At 39.3% G+C, this 16,185-nt stretch overlaps 1 protein-coding gene across 15 annotated transcripts in view; it reads left to right on the top strand.

The window, feature by feature from the left end:
- Window positions 1-16,185, top strand: part of MLLT10 (MLLT10 histone lysine methyltransferase DOT1L cofactor) — a 254,453-nt gene that overhangs the window by 69,771 nt on the left and 168,497 nt on the right. The gene's annotated exons all lie outside the window — the stretch shown is intronic.

The raw sequence follows: 16,185 nt of genomic DNA, 5'->3' as shown, positions 1-16,185 counted from the left end.
AAATTATTATGGTATTTCTGTCAAAACAAGAAGCTTGATAATGGTACAGTTAACTATTAACTGAACTCTAGTACTCTAGTATGTTTTTTTTTTAATTCAACCTTTTCATTAATATCCTTTTTTATTTAGTTGTCATGTGTCTCATCTCCTCTGGTCTGTAACAGTTTTTCTGTTCTTTATGATCTTGACAATCTTGAGGAGTACTTGCCAGGTACCTGTTGAAGCTGGTTTTGTTTGATGTTTTTCTCATGATTAGATTGGGTTTGTAGATTTTGGGAAAGAATACCACAAAGATTAAGTCCTCTTTTCATCACATCATATTGGGGGTACATAAAATTCACATGACACCACTGATGGTATCAGGTTAATTTTTAAAAATACCTTTAGTATTTTTATGATTGTCTTGGATTTATAGATTAACTTACAGAAAATTGACATTCTGTCGCCAGTACATTCAGTGTGTGCCTCTTATATGCAGCAAGTATGATAGATACAACATTGAACAAAGCAGAGTTTCATGCTCTCGGGCTTATATTATGGTGAGGAAAGATGGACAAAAATGAGGTAGGTAAGTAAAATGTATTGTATGTCATGTGTTGTGGAAAAAGATAAAGAAGAGAATGCATTGAAAAACCTGGAGTAAATTGTACACATAAACATGATTTAAGATAGTGAATTTTCTGTTATGTCCTTTTAAATATTTTATTTATTTTTAGAGAGAGAGGAAGGGAGAAAGGGAGAGAAACCTCGATGTGTGAGAGAATTTATTGTGAATTTGTTGCCATTTTAATGTTCATGTAATGATGGCTTGGTGATCATGAACTTCTTTAGCTCTACCTTGTCTGGGAAGCACTTTATTTGCCCTTCCATTCTAAATGATAGCTTTGCTGAATAGAGTAATCTTGGATGTAGGTCCTTGGCCTTTCATGACTTTGAATACTTCTTTCCAGCCCCTTCTTGCCTGTAAGGTTTCTTTTGAGAAATCAACTGGTAGTCTTATGGGAACTCATTTGTAGGTAACTCTGCTTTTCTCTTGCTGTTTTTAAGATTTTCTCTTTAGCTTTATCCTTTGGCACTTTAATTATGATTTGTCTTGATGTGGTCCTCTTTGTGTCCTTGTTTGGGACTTGTTTAGGACTCTGTGCTTCCTGGACTTGTATGTCTATTTCCTTCACCAGATTGGGGAAATTTTCTTTCATTAATTTTTCAAATAAGTTTTTAAGTTCTTTCTCTTCCTCTTCTCCTTTTGTCATCCCTATGATTCTGGATGTTGGCATGTTTGGAGATGTCCCAGAGGTTCCTAGCTGATCCTTGTTTTTTAAACTTCTGTTTTCTTTTTGCTATCCTGGTTGAATGGTTATTTTTTCCTTATGTTCCAAATAGCTGATTTGAAGCCTGGCTTCCTTCCCTTCACTGTTGGTTCCCTGTAAATTTTTCCTTATTTCACTTTTTGTAACCTTCATTTCTTTTTTTATTTCGTTGATAATGCCCAGTGAGTTCTTTGAGGGTCCTGATAACCAGTGTTTTGAGCTCTGGATATGATAGGTTGGCTATCTCTGTTTCATTTAGTTCTTTTTCTGGGATTTTGTTTTGTTCTTTCATTTGGTCTATATTTCTGTGTCACCTCAATTTGGCAGCCTCCCTATGTTTGTTTCTGTGGTTCTATGTGGGGGGAGGGATCAAACACGGGACAGTACTGCTGCCTGGCTTCTGGAGGTTTTCCTGCCACTTGCTCCATTTTCCATCACTTTACCTACTCTCTGCGTGGAACTGGCACCCTTCCAGCTGTTGCTCTGGTGGTGGATCTCAGAGTGGGTGGGTTTGTATACGTTGTAAGACCATGCTGGACTTTTAAATGGAATCTCCTGAGAATCTGGCAGTTTCTTCTGCTTCCCCAGCCACCGTTGGTTTTTACAGCTTGAAGTTACCTGGATTTATCTTCCCAGTGCTAGGACTCTGGGCTATGTGGTCTGGTCTGGGGCAGGGATTGCTCGGTCCCAAGGTCTCCCTCTGATTTTTATCCACCATACATGAGCGTGGGACTGTCTATTCTGCTGCTGCCTCTCCACGCCACCCTTCATCTGTGCCTCTCCACCCATCTGTGACTCTGCCCCTCCTACCCTTTGGATGAATGTGGCTTCTTTAAATCCTTGGTTATTGGACTTCCATGCAGCTCAATTTTCTGATGGTTCTGAGTGTTACTTGTTTTGAGATTTAGTTGTAATTCCTTTTTGTGGTTTGACGAGGAGGCAAAGTGTGTCTACCTCTGCTTCCATCTTGATCAGAAGTCTGATGACTGGGTTGTTAAAATCCCCCACTATGACCGTATTTGTATTGCTATTCATCTCTCCCTTGAAGTCCACCAAGATTTTCTTTTTATATTTATGTGTTCCTATGTTGGGTGCATATCTTTACAAGGTTTATGTTGTCTTGTTAGATCGATTTTCTTAAGTATTACGTTGTGACCTTGTTTGTCTCATGTTATGACCTTTGTTTTGCAGCCTATTTAGTTAGATAAAAATATTGCTACTCTAGCTTTTTTCATTTCTATTTATATAGAATAATTTTTTTTCTATTCTTTCACTTTCCACCTATGTGTATCTTTTGTTCTGAGGTGGGTCTCTAGTAGACAGCACATATATGGGTCATGTTTTCTTATCCTTTCAGATACCCTGTTTTTTTTGCTTTGTGCATTTAATCTGTTTACATTTAAGAGTAATATCGATAGTTATTTATTGCCACTTTATTCTTTATACCTATTTTCCTCCTCCTCTCTTTGTATTTTTTCTTAAAGCTGTCTTTTTATCATTTTTCACAGTGCTGGTTTGGAGGTAATGAACTCCTTCAGCATATTTTTTCTGGGAAGCTCCTTATTTCATCTTAAATTTTAAATGATAGTCTTGTTGGATGGAGTAGTCTTGGTTACAGATCCTTGCTTTTCATCATTTTGAATATTTAATGTCTGAAGTCTTTCTGTTGAGAAATCAGCTGACATCCGTATGGGAACCATCTTGTAGGTAATTGTCTCTCTTGATGCCTTTAAGATTCTCTTTTTGTCTTTACCCTGTCCCATTTAATTATGATGCATTGGTGTGGGTCTCTTCGAGTTTATCTTGATTGGTACTCTCTATGCTTTCAGAACTTGCAGGGAAGTTTTCAGCCATTATTTCTTAAAATGGGTTCTCTCTTCTTTGCTCACTCTCTTCCCCTTTTGGTACCTCCAGGATGCGGATGCTTTTATGCTTGGCGTCTAGACTTTTTTCTCATTTTTCAAACTTCTTTTTCCTTTTGATGCTCTCCCTAGGTCGTTACTGTTACCTAGTCCTTTAAATCACTGATTCGGTCCTTTGCTTTATCTGTCCTGATGTTGATTCCTTTGAGTGAATTCATTGTTTCAGATATGTATTCTTCATTTTGACTAGTTCTTTTTTATTGCCTTTTTAAATTTCTCACTGAGATCATCCACTCTTTCCCTAAAGTACTTGAGCACCCCTATAACCATTGTTTTAAACTCTGCATCTGGTATTTTGGTTGTTTCCATTTCATTTATTCTTTTTCTGGGGATTTTCCTTGTTTTTTTTCATTTGGTGCATATTTCTTTGCTTCTTCATTTTGTCTGTATATTAGGTAAATCTGCTATGTCTCTGAAACTTGTGAGGATTGCCTTATGATGAAGGTGTCTTGTTGGGCTCAGTAGCACAATCTTTCAGATCATCTGAGCTCCGTGCTCCAGGAATGTTTCTTGTGGGCTATGGGCACCCTCCTGTTGCAGTTGAGTCTTGAATGCTTTTGGCCCTTTTGTGTTTGGAGTTGGTCATGCTGGCTGCCTATGAGGGCAAACCTGGATCCCCATGTATGAATTGCTGTGCAGGGACTGTCCCTGAGGCAGAGTTGTTCCTAGCCGTGTCTGGTACCTTCCAGAATCCTCCTTTGGGTGTACTGCTTGTGTGGCTAATTGCATTGAGCTCTGGTGTGCTCTGAAGCCTACTAGTGTTTGTTCTGGTTCTGAGTCCACTTGGATGGGGTTCAGGTACAAGTCAATGTCAGACGTTGTGTATAACTGGCCTTGGGCTACCTGTGTAGAGCTACTATGGTGTTTACTGTTTGTGGCATGTCGACTGCTCTTGACTTTTCATGGGAGGGCCAATCCCATGTGTAAGGGTTGTCTTCCTCCAGCTTAGAGCTGAGGGGGAAGGTCTACAAAAGGAAGGAGGCTTCCCCTGAGGTTTGCCCTCACCTGTCAGCTACTCTGCCTCTCCTGGAGGTTGCTTGGTCTTCCTCCAGAGCCTTTTGAAGAAAGGCTGTAGAGTGGGCCCAGGTTGTGTGTGAATCACAGGCCCTTCCATAGGTTGTGAGCTCGGTAGGGCATGGCAGCTGGTTTCAGTATGACAGGGCTAGAGAGTACCCTATTTGTTGATTATGCAGTCAGGCACTCAATGCAGGGGAAGTGACCCCTACTCCAGAGCCAGTGGACTCAGTCTCTACAATAGTCTCCAATTCTAGTCTCCATGAACAGGTTGCTGCTGGTTCAAGTTGGCTGCACCCAGCCAGCAGTAGTCTCTGCAGAAGCAAGCTCAGCAGAACAGAGAAAAAAGTCTTCCACTGGGGGTGATGCTGGCCCTGCCTGCAGGAGAGAACTAAGCTCTTGTTACAGTCTCAGACAACCTCTGAGGGATTTACTCTTTGTCCCAGTTCTGAGCTGCACCCCCTTTTCCCCCACCAGCAGAACTAACACAGCAGTGCCAGGTATCTTGGACTTCGAAGGGTAGATCCAAACAGTCCCCCATTTTGGTGGATGTTGCCTGAAGCCTGTAGGATTGGGCATGCACTTTTTTCATTTTCCTGGGATAGTGTGGGGTGAGCTGTCAAGAGAAATAGGAGTGGTCCTCCCCACTGTGATGTAGTCATAATCCTCAGCCCCTGTCCATCTGGTTCCCAGACAAAAGCTTCCCTGGGAGGCACAGTCTGAAAGTCCCAGCTCTGTGTGGCACTCTGTGTTTCCCTGCTCAGGTGAACTCAGTGGGATAGGGCAACTAAGTGATTTAATAGGTAGGGGGAAGGGTGCCAGCAGGGTGCTTGAGGTGGGGGAGTCTGATCTTTCCAAAGCTACAAAGTTTAGTCACTGTCTGGATCCCCACTAAGAGCCTCCACAGAAAAAGAGGGCCCCAGACCCCTCAGGATCAGAGTATAGCAGAGTAGGCTCTCCATCAGTTGGAGACTGGGCAGTGCACTACCCTGGCTGGTGCAGTAATAGTAGGAGTGCTTGTTCATGAAAAGGTGGCATCTGGGTCTCCCATCTCCCAGGTGGACTGAATCCCCACTGATTTTCACCACCAGTTGCTATGCAGGCTCCTCTTCACATTTTTGTTGCTCTGTTGCTCTTCACATTTTTGTTGCCCTGTGCTTCCTGCACAGGGTTGAGATTTCATGCTCCTGGGGGGAGAGAGTTTTGCAGCCCTGACACCCCTTTGGCCACTGCTACACCTTGGTGCTGAGGGTAGCCCTTTCTGCATCTCTGCCTTTTTTTCAGTCTCTGTGTGGCTTCTATAAATTGGTTTTAATATTTCACTTCAGCTAGCCTTCAGTTGGTTATTCAGGTTGATCTCTTTATAACTTAACTGTAAATGCAGTTTTGAGTCCAGAGCATGGGAGTATGGCTTTCACCTACTCTGTAGTCATCTTGGAATTCTTGGAAAGTACTCTTTTCAATCTAAGATTGGTTGAATCTGTCGATGTGAAACCCACAGATATGAGAGGCATTATTTTATTCTTGTTTGGTAAGATATTCTAGCAAAAATGTTTGTGTTTGTAGTTTTCCAAAGATTGTAATTATGCACTTATTTTCTTTAGCAATTAAAGGGTTATTTAAATTTTTTATTGTAGATAGTTTTGGTAAGTTGTGGTTTTGGGTAATTCACCCATTTCATCTAAATTTAAAATTTATTGGCAAAAAGTTCATTACCTTGTAATCTTTTAAGTATCTGTAGGGTTTAAAATGACCTTGGTTATTTGGACCATCTTTTTTCCCCAAGTCTAGCAATGGGTACTCATTTGGCTTTGCTGCTTCTTGTTAATATTCATGAATATTTTTATTTCCTTCTACTTTCAGGGGTTTGTTTAGGTATTTTATAAAATTTTATGATTGAAGTTTAATTAGCTCACTAATTTACAGTCTTTCTAATGTATGTTATGTTTTTAAAACTCTGTATCTAGGAAGAAATTTAGTTCATCCTACAACTTAGGTGTAATTTCATTTTAATTAAGTTAAAACTCTTATAATTTCCTTTCTAATTACTACTTTGACCCATTGATAATTAAGACATTTACTTATTAATTTCCAAATACATGAGGTTTTTAATCTTTTAATCAATTTCTAGTTTAAATTTCATTGTTTTCAGAAAACACACTCTTTTGATTTTAGTCCTAAGGAATGTTATGAGACTTTGTTTATGGCTAGGTTATGGTCATTTTTTATTTACTTATTTTTTATCCTTATCAGAAGACATGTTTATTGATTTTAGAGAGAGAGGAAGGGAGGAAGAGAGAGGGGAAGAGAAACATCAATAGTTTGCCTCTCATATGCACTGTGACTGGGAACTGAGCCCGCAGCCTAGGTATGAGACCTGACTGAAAATCAAACCTGTGACCTTTTAGTTTATGGGAATGACACTCCAACCAACTGAGCCACAATGGCCAGGGTGGTTATGGTTGTTCTTTTAAAAGAAGTTCCAGCCCTGGCTGGTGTGAGTCAGTGGATTGAATGTCGACTTGAAAATAGAAAGGTCACTGGTTTGATTCTCAGGGCACATGCCTGGGTTGTGAGCCAGGACCCCAGTAGGGGTTGCATGAGAAGGAACCACACACTGATGTTTCTCTCCCTCTCTTTCTCCCTCCCTTCTCTCTCTGAAAATAAATAAATAAAATCTTAAAAAAAAAGAAATTCCATATGTGCCATAAAAAGTTCTGCAGTCTCCTTGTAAGGTATATGTCTAATGAATATGTTGTACACCTGACATAAATAAAATATTGCATGTCAAACTGTAATTGGAAAATAAACTAATTTAAAAAATCTTGTAGTCTTTGAGTACAGTGTTTTATGTGTATCTGTAAGGTCATATTTGATATTTATATTAGCATTTTCTATATCTTTGTTGATTTGTTGAATACTTGTTTTATCACTTACTAAGGAAAGTATGTTAATATTCCTCACTGTGATTGTGTCATTTCATTTTTTGTCTTAATATATTTGATTGTTATTAGTTGCGTACACAATTAGAATTACTGTATCTCTTTCTTACAAATTGATGTTTTTTATCATTGTGGAGTACCCATTTTTCTCTGGTACTATTTTTGCTTCAAAGTACATTTCAAATGATAGTAACATAACTACCTCAGCTTTCCATTAGTTTTTGTTTTCTTTTTTTAAAAATATATTTTATTGATTATGCTATTACAGTTGTCCCATTTCCCCCTTCTCTCCCCTCCACCCTGTACTCCCTCTCCCACCCACATTCCCCCCCCCTTTAGTTCATGTCCATGTGTCATACTTATGAGTTCTTTAGCTTCTACATTTCCCGTACTATTCTTGCCCTCCCCCTATCTGTTTTCAACCTACATTCTGTGCTACTTATTCTCTATACCTTTTCCCCCTCTCTCCTCCTCCCACCCCCCTGTTGCTAACCCTCCATGTGACCTCCATTTCTGTGGTTCTGTTCCTGTTCTAGTTGTTTGCTTAGTTTCTTTTGGTTTTGCTTTAGGTGTGGTTGTTAATAATTGTGAGTTTGCTGTCCTTTTACTATACCTATTTTTTCTTTATTTTCTTTTCTTAGATAAGTCCCTTTAGCATTTCATAAAATAAGGGCTTGGTGATGATGAACTCCTTTAATTTGACCTTATTTGAGAAGCACTTTATCTGCCCTTCCATTCTAAATGAGAGCTTTGCTGGATAGAGCAATCTGGGATGTAGGTCCTTGTCTTTCATGACTTGGAATATTTCTTTCCAGCCCCTTCTTGCCTGTAAGGTCTCTTTTGAGAAATCAGCTGACAGTCTGATGGGAACTCCTTTGTAGGTTATTGTCCCCTTATCTCTTGCTGCTTCTAGGATTCTCTCCTTCGTTTTTTACCTTGGCTAATGTAAGTATGATGTGCCTTGGTGTGTTTCTTCTTGGGTCCAACTTCTTTGGGGCTCTCTGAGCTTCCTGGATTTCTTGGAAGACTATTTCTTTTGCCAGATTGGGGAAGTTCTCCTTTATTATTTGTTCAAATACGTGCTGAATTTGTTGCTTTTCCCCTTTCCCTTCTGGTACCCCTATAATTTGGATGTTGGAACATTTAAAGATGTCCTGGATGCTCTTAAGCTTTTCCTCGTTTTTTTGAATTCTTATTTCATCATGCTTTCCTACTTGGTTGATTCTATCTTCCTTCTGGTCCATTGTATTGTTTTGAGACTCAGTTTCCTTCCCTTCACTATTGGCTCTCTTCCATGTATCTTCCTGCATCTCTTTTATGGTAACCTGCATCTTTTCATCTAATTTGTGCCCACAATCAACCAATTCCGTGAGCTTTCTGATCACCAGTGTTTTGAACTGTGCATCTGATAGGTTAGCTATTTCTTGGTCGCTCAAAAGGATGAGTTCTGGGGCACTGATTTGTTCTTCTATTTGAGCCATCACGCTCTCTCTCTCTCTCTCTTTTTTTTGGGGGGGGGTCTGGTCACTCTTGTTACGGTGAGGGACGGAACCTTAGGTGTTCACCATGGCTAGGCACCCCAGTCGCTAGATTGTGATGTTATATGTGGGGGCGGGGGTGGGAATGGGGGCGGGAGGAAACAATGGCGGTAGTTCCGTTCTCCTGGGATCTCAGTCCCTTCTCTGGGATCCTGGGCTGCGAGCTCTGCCCTGGTCCACAATCGACGCTTCACTGGGTCTACCAGCCACAGCTTGTGTACTTAGGGATCACTGCTGCGTTCTTGCGCCGGATGGCTTTCATGCCGATTTCGGGCCAAGTTTTTCCCAACCTCCGCGTGCCGCCGACCCGCACCTTCCCAGCTCATCCTCTCCTACCAGTCTGGATGTACGGGTCTACTTTAACTTCTTGGCTGTCCGACTTCCATTCAGATAAATCCTCGGTCAGTTCTGAGTGTTATTCTGGCTGTAAATTGTTGTTGTTCTAATCTTGGTTGTGCGAGGAGGTATGGTTCGTCCACCTATTCCTCCATCTTGCTGGAAGTCCCCCTAGTTTTTGTTTTCAAGTAGCAAATCTTCCTTTTAGTTTTAATTTTTCTGTAATATCTCTCAAGTGATAGAGTTACCTTGTTAATAGCAAATAGTTGCCTTTCTTAAATTAAAAAAAAATACTTGGGTCACATGATCTTTTTTTTAACTTTTTAAAAAAGATTTTATTTATTTATTTTTAGAGAGGGAAGGGAGGGAGAAAGAGAGAGAGAGACAGACAGACAGACAGACAGACATCAATGTGCGGTTGCTGGGGGCCGTGGCCTGCAACCCAGGCATGTGCCCTGACTGGGAATCGAACCTTCGACACTTGTTTCCTATACTATTCTTAACCTCCCCCCATCTATTTTAAATTGTTTTATTTTTTTGTTAATTTTATTTATTTATTTTTTAGAGAGGGAAGGGAGGGAGAGAGAAAGAGAGAAAGAGAGAGAGAGAGAGAGAGAGAGAGAGAGAGAGAGAGAGAGAGAAACATCAATGTGTGGTTGCTGAGGCTCATGGCCTGCAACCCATGAATGTACCCTGGCTTGGAATCGAACCTGGGACACTTTGGTTCCCAGCCCATGCTCAATCCACTCAGCTACGCCAGCCAGGGCTTCCCCCCATCTATTTTATGCCTACCAATTATGATTCTTATTCCCTGTACCTTTCCCCACCTCATTTTCCCCCTCCCCACTGATAACTTTCCATGTGATCTCCATTTCTGTGATTCTGTTCCTGTTCTAGTGGTTTGCTTAGTTTTTTAGGTTCATTTGTTGATAGTTGTGAGTTTGTTTTCATTTTACTGTTTTCATAGTTTTGCATCTTCCAGAATAAGATAGTATGTAGCCTTTTCACATGGACTTTTTACTTATATACTTTTAAGTTTGCTCCATGTGTTTTTATGGCTGAACAGCTCATTTATTATTAGTGCTGATTTGTTTTTTGTTTGGATATACTTCAATTACTTATTCATTCATCTATGGAAGGACATTGTAGTTGCTTCAGAGTTTTGACAATCATGAATAGAGCTGCTATTTATAAACATAATGTTTTTGTGGATCTAAGTTTTTAGCTTCTTTGGGTATATACCAAAGAGCATGGGCTATATCATATGGGAATGTGTGTTGAATGTTTGTAATAAATTGACAATTATGAATAAAGCTGCCATAATATAAACATGACATTTGTGTTGACATAAGTTTTCAGGTCCTTTGGGTATATACTAAGAAGCATTGGCTGGATCATATGGTAAGGGTATATTTAGTTCTTGTGATAAACTGCCGAAATGCCTTCCAAGGTAGTTACACTATTTTGTGTTCCTACCAGCAATGAGAGTTCCTGTTACTCCTCATCTTCATCAGCATTTGGTGTTGTCAGTGTCCTAGATTTTGGCCATTTTAATAGGTGTATAGAGGTTTCTTTTGGATTACTCTACATCATTGCTACAGCTCTATTAACTTGACAAAAATTTAATATTAATATGTGCTTTTTACCCTCTTTCTGAACCCTATGAAATTCTTCTGAAATTTTATATCTAACTGCTGACACACAACTTTTTGTTATATATTTTAATGCTCCATTTCTTGAAACATTGTAATACTTTGGTCAATTATTTTATATGTGTGTAAGTGCTGTGATGGCCTTTTAAAATGAAAAATTTTGGTAAAAGTTGTTACTTTACACATGAATGGCCAAAATTATCCCAGTGAAATCTTAACGAATTTATTTTTGAATAATAATTATGGAGATCTTCCTGTTTTCTTTTTAAATAAATAAATTTTATTTATTATTCTATTACAGTTGTCCCTGTTTTCCCCTCTTTCCACCTCCAACCAGTATCTCCCATTCTCGCCAGGAATTTCTCCCCTTAGTTCATGTCTGTAGGTCATGCTTATAATTTCTTTGTCTTTTTCTTTTTACTGTTCTGATTAGGTGTTTTTTGCTTATGTTCTTGGCTCATCCACTCTACTGTTGATTCCCAGTAAATTATTCTTCATTTCATTTAGTGATATCCTTAATATCTGACTGGTCCTTTTTTAAAAAGTATATTTTATTGTTTATACTATTGAAGTTGTCCCATTTTTTGTCCTTTGCCTTCCTCTGTCTGATACCCCCACTTCCTCCAGCAATTCCCTCTTTAGTTCATGTCCATGGTTTGTACATATGAGTTCTTTGGCTTCTCTATTTCCTATCCTATTCTTAACTTCTCCATCTATTTTTTTTATCTACCAATTAGGCTTCTTATTCCCTGTATCATTTCCCCCATTCTTTCCCTTCCCCATCTCTGCTGATAACCATTCATGTGATCTCAATTTCTGTGAATCTGTTCCTGTTGTAGTTGTTTGCATAGTTTGTTTTTGCTTTATTTAGATTCAGGTATTGATAGTTGTGAGCTGCTTGTCATTTTATTTTTTAAAAAGATTTTATTTATTTATTTTCAGAGAGAGGGGAAAGAGAGAGAAAGGGAGAGACACATCAATTTGTGGTTGCTTCTCTCGTGTCTCCCACTGGAGACCTGGCCTGCAACCCATGCATGGGCCCCAACTGGGAATTGAACCAGTCACCCTTTGGTTCCCAGCCTGCATTCAGTCCTCTGAGCTACATCAGGCAAGACATGTTGTCATTTGATTGTTCATAGTTTTGATCTTCTTTCTCATAGATAAGTCCCTTTAACATCTAGTATAATAAGGGCTTGGTAATGATGAACTCTTTTAGCTTTACTTTGTCTAGGAAGCAGTTTCTCTGCCCTTCCATTCTAAATGATACCTTTGCTGGTTAGAGTAATCTTGGATGGATGTCCTTGCTTTTCAGGACTTTGAATACTTCTTGCCAGCTCCTCCATGCCTGCAAGGTTTCTTTTGAGAAATCAGCTGATAGTCTAATGGGAACTCTTTTTGTAGGTAACTACTTTCCTCTTGCTGCTTTTAAGATTATCCCTTTATCTTTAACCTTTGGTATTTTAATTATGTGTCTTGGTATGGTCCTCTTTGGTTCTGTTTATTTGGGGCTTTCTGTGCCTCCTGGACTTGTATGTCTGTTTCCTTCACCAGATTGACGAAATTTTCTTTCATTAATTTTTCAAATAAGTTTTCAGTTCTTTCTTTTCCTCTTCTCCTTCTGGCATCCCTATGATTCGAATGTTGGTACATTTGAAGTTGTCGAAGAGGTTCCTAAGCTCTCCTCATTTTTATGAATTCTTGGTTCTTCTCTGTGTACAGGGTAAATGTTTACTCATTCCTTTTGTTCCAAATCATTCATTTGAATCCCAGCTTCCTTCCCTTCACTGTTGGTTTCCTGTATATTTTTCTTTATTTCACTTTGAATAGCCTTTGCTTCTTTTATATTGTGGCCACACTCGTTTTTTTCTCTGAGCATCCTAATTACCAGTGTTTTGAACTCTGGCAGATTGGCTATCTCTTTGTCACTTAGTTCTTTTTCTGGAGTTTTGATCTGATCTTTCATTTGGGCCATAATTTCTTTGTCTCCTCAATTTGTCTGCACACCTGTTACATTGTAAGGAGTGACTGCCAGAAAACTGAACTGTGTGGAAGTCTGACAACCAAGGAGTTAAAGAAGAAACATTCCTCTAGACAGGAGGGACAGAGATGGGTAACCTGGGTAGAGAGGATGCATGCTGAGGTAGGGCCGGTGGAAGGGTCTGTCCTTCAGTTGTGTGTGTATAAAAATTTTGAGGGACAACTGTGGAGTGAGCAATCTCAGCCCCAGGACAGACATTTCAACCTGAGGTTCCAGTACTGGGAAATAAAGTCTCAAACCTCTGACTGTAAAAACGTATGGGTGTTGCAGTGGTGAATGAAACTGCCAGTCTCTCAGGAGAGTCCACTTGAGGGGCCCCTGAGGTCCTAGAGTATATGCAATTCTACCCTCTTGGGGAATCAACACTAGGGCAGCAGCTGGAAGGGGTCTAGTCCCTTGCAGGAGGAGATGGAAGTGACTGAAAGCAGAGTAAGACCTGGAAAGTGGCATTGTTCCCTCTCTGACCCCTCTCCTACACACAGCTGTGAAACCTTCCCTGGCAAATACCTATGAGTGGCTCTTTTTTAATGGTTTCTATGTCCTTTTTTATAATGTTGAAGTTCTCTCAAGGTTTGTCTACTCTTCCTCTAAGTTCATTGAGCATCCTTTAACAACCTGTGTTTTGAATTGTTCATCTAGTGGGTTGCTTGTCTTCATTTTTGTATAGTTGGGTCTTGGTTTTTTTTTTTTTTTTTTTTTTTGAGTTCTGTTCTTTCATTTGGTACATGGTTTTTTTTCCTCCTAATTTTCACAGCCTCCCACTGATTTTTTCTACTCATTAGGTTGAGCTGCTCATCTCCTGGGCTTGGTAGAGTGGCCTAATATAGTAAGTGTTCTGCAGGTTCTAGTGTCACTGCCTCCCTTTTTCCTGCGCTGCACAATCCAGGTGTGACCCATACACACCCACCCCATGTGGGCTGTGTATATCCTCATGTTGTAGTTGAGGTTTGATTGCTGTTGGCCTATCAATGGGAAGGATTTACCCTTCAGGCTGATTGGCTGCAAGGACTGGCTGGTACCACCATGGAGGAAGCTGTTCAGGGTCCCATCCCATGGAGTAGGACTTACTTCAGCAAGGCTCTGATGCCCGCTGAGTCTGCCCCTTAAGTGTTACTTGTGGAGGTGGTTGGGTGATGCTTTGGTGTGGTTCGTAGCTGTCCACAGGGTACCCTGGCTCTGGGGCCTCCTATGAGTGGAAGGCCAAGGTCAGCAGCCACCTGTGCTCTGCCCAGGTCCACCCAATGTGAGCTACAAAGCAGTCTTCAGATGGCTGCTACTTGTGTTCGGCTTGGAGGTACCCAGGACAGGCCAAGCCCCGAACAGAGACCAGTTGCTACTAGTACTGGGTCTGGGACCACTTTGCAAGAGGCACAGGGTATTTTGAGACCAGGTGCTGTTTGTTTGAGAGATTTAGGAAAGTCAGAAGCTTGAGCCAAGACAGGCCATTTGTGTGGAAAAACCACTAGGAACATTGTCTATATTTTTTTATGTAAAGAAATTTTAATACCTAGTTTAATAGTCATTCATTTGGGGATTATAATTATTGTACCAATAAATTCAGTGTACTGTGTGTATCACTTCCTACAAAATGTAGAAATCTTGAAATTGAATAGATGTCTTCTTCCTGTTCCTTCCCCAATCTTGTCATAGTTTTAGTATGTGTTAAATTTATATACATTGAAAACTTTACTAGATAACATTTAAAGTTTTTTTTTTTTTAATATTTTTATTTATTTATTTTTTAGAGAGGGAAGGGAGGGAGATAGAGAGACAGAGACAGACAGACAGACAGACATCAATGTGCGGTTGCTGGGGGTTATGGCCTGCAACCCAAGAATGTACCCTGGCTGGGAATCGAACCTGGGACACTTTGGTTCCCAGCCCGCGCTCAATCCACTGAGCTATGCCAGCCAGGGCTACATTTAAAGTTTTGATGTAAACAGTCATATGTATTTCAACTGAAAAAAAAAAAAACTCCTGTTGTTTTAAACAGTCAATATCCAGTGGAAGTATTTACATGTTTATCATGCTTTGTTTTTTTTTTTTTTTGTCCTTTATTTTGGAGCTTCATCCTTGGCCCACTTTTTCCTGTTGCCTGAGGAAAATTGTTTGGTGTTTCCTTTAATGGAAATTTGTTTAAAGATATGTATAGGCTTTCTTTATCTGGTTCTTTTGATGACGACTTGCTTTTTGATAGTTGAAGGATTTTTATCTATCTCTTCTACCCCTCTCTCTTTCTCTTTGGTTTTCTGTGGTTTCACTAATGTTTCTAGGCATGGATTTATTTTTGTATATTCTGGATTTATTATGATTCTTCAGTCCATGACTTGCCACCTTCTGTTTTGAAAGTTTTTAGATAATTTTTCAGTATTATTTTAAATGTTTCATTCATGATTTTTTTTTATCTCATTTCTCTGTGATGTGTGTGTTAGGTTTGCTTATACTATTTGTCTTTTGTGTTTCTGTTCTTTTCTTCCTTTGTGTTTTGTATTAATATTCTGGGTATTTTCTTCTGCCCTATTTTGTTATTGCCCTCTGATTCTGTTTTTATGTCTAAAACATTGTTGATTTTACCCAATGAGTTTTTAAAAAAAATCTTGATTTCGTTTCTGGTACTTCTGTTGGGTTTATTAGTATAGTTTTTAGTTCCATGAAGAAATTTTCAGTTTTGTCTTGGATGTATTTGAATATAATCATACCTATTTTGATGCCTATGCCTTAAATTTTGGAATACACATTTTTTTTTAGAAGTAGAACATGTAATAAACTGAAGAAATGTTTAAAAATTAGTGGGAAAATATTCATGGAAAAGCACTTATAAAACAGTATTGCAATAGGATTTCAAATTTTTTTCCTTTTTTATTTAATTGTTGTTCAAGTACAGTTTTCTGTCTTGTACTCCCATCCCAGCCAATCCTCCCACCCTCCCCCCAATTTTTTTGAATAGATATAAGCAATTATAACTGATTACATGAGCAAAAGATTCTACCCAACATATTAACAGGATGGTAGGATTACTCTTCGTTATTTTCATGGATTTTTAATGTAATTGAATAAAACTAATATTACCTTTTATAAAAACCAAAAACCTATAACTATACTAAACAAGGTGGTGGAAAATATCTGATGTTTGCTAAAGGCACAATCTATCTTATTGTTACTGAACCCAACCAGTGGGGTGGGGTTCCTGCCACTCACTGCCTACCAGGCAAATCTCCAAAGACGGAGTTAGTGGAACAGAAAGGAATGCTTTATTTAATGGCAAGTTTCTGCCTAAAATATCTGGGTAACAAAAGTAAGGGGAAAGAAGAAGTATGACATCAAAAACAGTCTCATATCAACTACTACATAAGTTCATGAACTGAAAATAACGCAAGAACAAAAATCTATTCACAGTGCCAACTATTATCACCAATGTCTTTGGAAGTAATGG

The sequence above is a fragment of the Phyllostomus discolor genome, chromosome 1, assembly GCF_004126475.2.
Source record: "Phyllostomus discolor isolate MPI-MPIP mPhyDis1 chromosome 1, mPhyDis1.pri.v3, whole genome shotgun sequence".
NCBI lineage: Eukaryota > Metazoa > Chordata > Mammalia > Chiroptera > Phyllostomidae > Phyllostomus > Phyllostomus discolor.
Note: the sequence above shows the minus strand (reverse complement) of the source record. Positions and strands in the feature narration are given on the sequence as shown.